Here is a 6,050-nt window from a genome sequence, read left to right as displayed (position 1 = left end):
CTTTTGACATCTAAAATGAAGATAACACTGCATATATAGTTTGCGCTCCCCTCTTATAGGTCCCAGTTATATAATACACTCCCCTCTTAGAGGTCCCACTAAAAATCAGGTCCAGACCCACAGTTGGAGAACAACAGTTTTAGATTGTGCACAGGTGAACTGCTTGTGAAGGATACTGTCATTCTTTACTGTCATTTACTTCTGAACTTCTGTAAATGCCTTTCCACACAATACTACCTCTGAACAAGACCACTTAGTACTACTTAACACTGTACACAAAAGTGCTCCTGAACAAACAAGCTAAGATTTCAAAACTGCATAAAATAAAAGGCATACTAACAGTGATTACTTCACAACCATGAAATATGCTTTGGTGCTACATATACAGTATGTTACATATACAGTATACAAACATATACAGAATACCATCTGGTGCAGGGGTCTCCAAACCCCTTTCAGGTTTCCAAGTGAAGGAAATGGAGCAGTGAGAGTGTGAGTGAGTGACGGGGGAATGCTGAGTGGGGAGTTTGAAGGCTGTAATCCTGTGCACACTTTCCTGGGAGCAAGCACAATGGGACTTACTTCTGAGGAGACACACACAGGATTGTGCTCTGAGCTGGGGAGGAGGAGAGAGCAGCTGCATTCAACTGCTTGCTTTTGCCTTGGCTCCCTGGGGTCAGGGCTGCTTGTGGGAAGGGGGGGTCATCAGGGTGTTCAATGGGACTTACTTCTGAGGGGACACCCACAGGATTGTGCCCTGAGCTGGGGAGGAGGAGAGAGCAGCTGCATTCAACTGCTTGCTTTTGCCTTGGCTCCCTGGGGTCAGGGCTGCTTGTGGGAAGGGGGGATCATCAGGGTGTTCAATAGGACATACTTCTGAGGAGACACCCACAGGCTCGGGCTGCGGCTCCGGCAGGAGGGAACGGGCAGCAGTAGGGGTGGGGGCTCGCTCCGCCAGTCGTTCGCGCTCTCTTCAATGGGGTGCAGCTGTGGCTCCAGAACGTGCAGCGGCAGGGGTGGGGAGCTCCTCCTCGGCGGAGGAGCCGGTTGAGGCTGCAAAACTCCTCAAAGTTCAGTCCCAGGCAGGCTTTTTTTTTTTTTTACCTTTTTTTTTAAGTCCCAGGTAGGACTTAACCCACAGTTAAGCTCCTGGAGTGAGCCCCCTGCTGGAGGCTGTGGGTAAAGATTGAAGGTGGGTCCGACTCCATAGAATCTCTATGGGTTAAATTATCAGGCCTGAGGAGTGATGTAATACTGGAAGGGGACCTTGAAATGAGGAAACAGATCAGGGAGGTGACAAGGAGGGACAGGGTTGTAATCATGGGGGACTTCAATTATCCTCACATCAACTAGGTCAATTTGTGTTCTGGTCAAGAAAAGGAGACCGGATTCCATGACATGCTAAATGACTGTGCGTTAGAGCAAATAGTCATGGAGCCCACCAGAGGACAGGTGACTCTGGATTTAATATTGTGTGGTACTCGGGACCTGGTTAGAGATGTCAATATTACTGAGCCATTGGGGAACAGTGATCATGCTGTGATCCGTTTCGACATGCACGTTGGGGGATACCGGGCAAATCTCTCACAAAAACCCTTGACTTTCGCCGAGTGGACTTCCCTCAAACGAGGACACTGGTTAGAAGGAGGTTGAAAGGGAAAGTAAAAAGAGTCCAGTCTCCACAGAAGGGGTGTCCAAAGTTTTTGGCAGGAGGGCCACATCAGCTCTCTGACACTGTGTCGGGGGCCTGGGAAAAAAAAAGAATTAATTTACATTTAAAATTTGAATAAATTTGCATAAGTTTACATAAATGAATATATTAAAGATGAACTTATATGAATGAATGAGGGTCTTGCAATAGCTTAATGCCTATAAAAGGCCTTGTACAAAGCAAGGCTGGCCTTTCCTTTGCTGCCACTGCTGCATCACAGATGTGAAAGAGCAAGCACTGGAGGGGGCTCTCATCCCACAGCTCACACGAGAGGTCAAACAGTCGCCCTCACACTGAGAGAAGTTGTGTTGGGCCAGTGCGGGCTTCAACAAATCTCCAGAGGGCCAGAGGCTCATTGAAGACAGGAGGCTCCCTGAGGGCCACATTGAGAGGCCTCGAGGGCCGCAAGTGGCCCCCGGGCTGGGGTTTGGGCACCTCTGCTCTACAGAGAGCAAGGAGGTTGCTCAAATCAACAGTAATAGAGGCCCAGCGGAAGTGTATACTGCAAAGGAAGAAGGGCTAGACTAAGTCCAGGAGGGTGCCCGCATGGCTAACGAACCAAGTTAGAGAGGCTATAAAGGGCAAGGAAGCTTCCTTCTGTAAATGGAAGTCTTGCCCTATTGAGGAGAATAAAAAGGAACATAAACTGTGGCAAAAGAAATGTAAGAAGCTGATACGGGATGCTAAGAGAGACTATGAGGAACACATGGCCAGCAGCATTAAGGGGAATAATAAAAGCTTCTTCAAATATGTTAGAAGCAGGAAACCCGCCAGAGAAGCGGTTGGCCCTCTGGATGGTGAGGGAGGGAAAGGGGATATAAAAGGAGATTTAGAGATGGCAGAGAAATATTCAATTTGCAGAGTTCTTTGCATCTGTCTTCACGGCAGAAGTCCTTGGGCAGATACTGCTGCCCGAACGGCCCCTCCTGACCAAGGAATTAAGTCAGATAGAAGTTAAAAGAGAAGATGTTTCAGACCTCATTGATAAATTAAAGATCAATAAGTCACCGGGCCCTGATGGCATCCACCCAAGAGTTATTAAGAAATTGAAGAACGAAGTTGCTGATCTCTGGAATACGCAACTTGTCCCTCAAAACGGCCACAGTGCTGGAGGATAGCAAATGCCACCCCGATCTTTAAAGAGGGAGGACCTGGGAAACTATAGGCCAGTCAGCCTAACATATATACTGGGAAAGATGGTGGAATTCCTCATCAAAGATAGAATCTCAAAACACATAGACGAACAGGCCTTGCTGAGGGAGAATCAGCATGGCTTCTGTAAGGGTAAGTCTTGCCTCACAAACTTTTTAGAATTATTTGAAAAGGTCAACAGGCATGTGGATGGGGGAGAACCCATGGACATTATATATCTGGACTTTCAGAAGGCGTTCGACATGGTTCCTCACCTGAACCATGAGGCTACTCACCAGAAGGCTACTGAAAAAACTCCACAGTCAGGGAATTAGAGGTCAAGACTTCTCCTGGACTGAGACCTGCTTGAAGACCAGGAAACAGAGAGTGGATGTCAATGGACAATTTTCACAATGGAGAGAGGTGAAAAGTGGTGTGCCCCAAGGATCTGTCCTGGGACCGGTGCTCTTCAACCTCTTCATAAATGACCTGGAGACAGGGTTGAGCAGTGAGGTGGCTAAGTTTGCAGACGACAACAAACTTTTCCGAGTGGTGAAGACTAGAAGTGATTGTGAGGAGCTCCAGAAGGATCTCTCCAAACTGCAGAATGGGCAGCAAAATGGCAGATGTGTTTCAATGTAAGTAAGTGTAAAGTCATGCACATTGGGGCAAAAATTCCAAATTTCACATATAGGCTAATGGGTTCTGAGCTGTCTGTGACAGATCAGGAGAGAGATCTTGGAGTGGTGGTGGACAAGTTGATAAAAGTGTTGACCCAAAGTGCGGTGGCAGTAAAGAAGGCCAATTCTATGCTTGGGATCATTAGAAAAGGTATTCAAAACAGCTAATATTATAATGCCGTTGTACAAATCGATGGTAAGGCCACAGCTGGAGTATTGTGTCCAGTTCTAGTCGCCGCATCTCAAAAGGAAATAGTGGAAATGGAAAAGGTGCAAAAGAGGGCAACTAAGATGATTACGGGGCTGGGGCACCTTCCTTATGAGGAAAGGCTACGGCGTTTGGGCCTCTTCAGCCTAGAAAAGAGACGCCTGAGGGGGGACACGATTGAGACATACAAAATTATACATGGGAAGGATAAAGTGGATTGAGAGATGCTCTTTACACTCTCACATGACACCAGAACCAGGGGACATCCACTAAAATTGAGTGCTGGGAGAGTTAGGACAGACAAAAGAAAATATTTCTTTACTTAGTCTGTGGTACTCCTTGCCACAGGATGTGGTGATGGCATCTGGCCTAGATGCCTTTAAAAGGGGATTGGACAAGTTTCTGGAGGAAAAGTCCATTACGGGTTACAAGCCATGATGTGTATGTACAACCTCCTGATTTTAGAAATGGGCTATGTCAGATGCAAGGGAGGGCACCAGGATGCAGGTGCACCAGATCTCTTGTTATCTGTTGTGCTCCCTGGGGCATTTGGTGGGGCCGCTGTGAGATACAGGAAGCTGGACTAGATGGGCCTATGACCTGATCCAGTGGGGCTGTTCTTATGTTCTTATAGATCAGAGGAGGGGAACACTTGGACTCTGCTGGAAGAACACAGAGAAATGGAGGTGGATGTTGAGATTCTGCCTGACAGATCTGCATTGGATCCATGTGAGGACAGACGTGGGTACGCTGCTGGATTGCCCCTAGACCAGGAAGATTCTGTTGTCCTGTGCTTTGAAGCTGCTGTACTTGTACTAAGCTGAGTGAAGTTTTGGGGGAAGAGAAAGCCTCTGGACAAGAGGAATTGCCAGGTAGTGTTTATATAGCAATAAATTCAGTTAATTGCTCAAACTGATAAGGGTGTTCTGTCATTCCTTTATATACTGCCGCTGCTGTTTCTGGAGAAGGGGAAGTGTTAATTAACCAGAAAGTGGGCATGGGAAGGGAGATGGAATATTTTGGATGGGACACCTTCTCTGTTTCGCCTTCCAGTTTACATTTTAAAAAAATGATGTTATGGAGAATTGTTTACAGCTGAACACTGGGATATTACTGGCTTATGCTTATTTGATGCTCATGTTTGGCCACCCTTTTGCTCAAAAAGCCCATTGGGCCAAACTTTTGTTGTCCTTCAACATTTCCAGAGATATAAAATGAAGCTTCCTGGGTGACTTTGGGCCAGTCACCTACCTCACAGGGTTGTTGTGAGGGCAAATGAGGGAAGGACCTAAGTACACCACCCTGAGCTCCTTGGAGGAAGGGCAGCATAAATATGTGAAAAACAAAATAGATAATAAAAGGCAATTAACGAGGTTGTGACTTAATTCAGTGCACTCTGTAATGGAAGATAAGATGCCTTAATAGATTACATATACCACACACCCAAATCACACCCTTCTCTTACATCCTGTAGATCACAATGAAAGCTTTGTTGGTTGGCCACATGCAACGTACAGTATAGTTAAGCCTAGTGAAATCAGTGGCCCTGAGCACATCAACTCCTGTTTTGGATTGTAGAAACAACATCCTGATTCTGGCAGATATTTGTGGGGGGCCTAATTTCTTTTGCATGGCTTTGAGTGCCTGGTTAAGCAATTCAGTCAATTTATATGCTGTGAGGGGAAAAGGTGCAGAAGAGGGGGAGAAAATGTGGGTGGCAACCTTCAGTCTTGAAAGACTATGGTATAAGCCTACAGCATCCGGTATTCCCAGGCGGTCTCCCATCCAAGTACTAACCAGGCCTAACCCTGCTTAGCTTCCAAGATCAGACAAGATTGGGCATGTGCAGGGTAACAGTTGCTGGGGGTAGGGGAGGGGAGAAAAGCACCACTGCTTAATGGATTTCTCTGGCTTGTCACTGAGCTTGGGAACAGCTGTGGAAAACAAGACCTGCAGGTGATGGTTTAATACCTGTGGTGGAAAAATCCAAATTGCATCCTCTGGAGATAAAAAAAAATAATGACAATTAGACACTTTTCGTGGTATCATTTTAGTGGTATTTGCTGGCTGGGGCAGCTGCTGCACTCTGCCAGCCCTGGGACAGAAAGATGTGGATCTCATTTTATTCTGCTGCACCAGAATCTGGCACATCGCTGAAGGCTGCAGCAGAAATCACCACTGCCAGGTATCTGTTTCCACTTTACTTTTGATCAACTGGACAAACAAAACCCAACCCTTTCCATTCAAAATATGTCCCTTAACTGGTGCTGACTTTCTCTAGTGGGGGGGGGGGGGGGGGCGCAGAGTGTCCAGTGATGGT

At 46.7% G+C, this 6,050-nt stretch overlaps 1 pseudogene; it reads right to left on the bottom strand.

Annotated features, from left to right (window-relative positions):
* Positions 1 to 5,479: 5,479 nt before the first annotated feature.
* Positions 5,480 to 5,597, bottom strand: LOC136637729 (5S ribosomal RNA; annotated as a pseudogene).
* Positions 5,598 to 6,050: the final 453 nt, after the last annotated feature.

This window comes from Tiliqua scincoides, chromosome 1 (assembly GCF_035046505.1).
Source record: "Tiliqua scincoides isolate rTilSci1 chromosome 1, rTilSci1.hap2, whole genome shotgun sequence".
Classification (NCBI taxonomy): Eukaryota; Metazoa; Chordata; class Lepidosauria; order Squamata; family Scincidae; genus Tiliqua; species Tiliqua scincoides.
The sequence above is the reverse complement of the archived record's forward strand: the minus strand, read 5'-3'. Positions and strand labels throughout refer to the sequence as shown.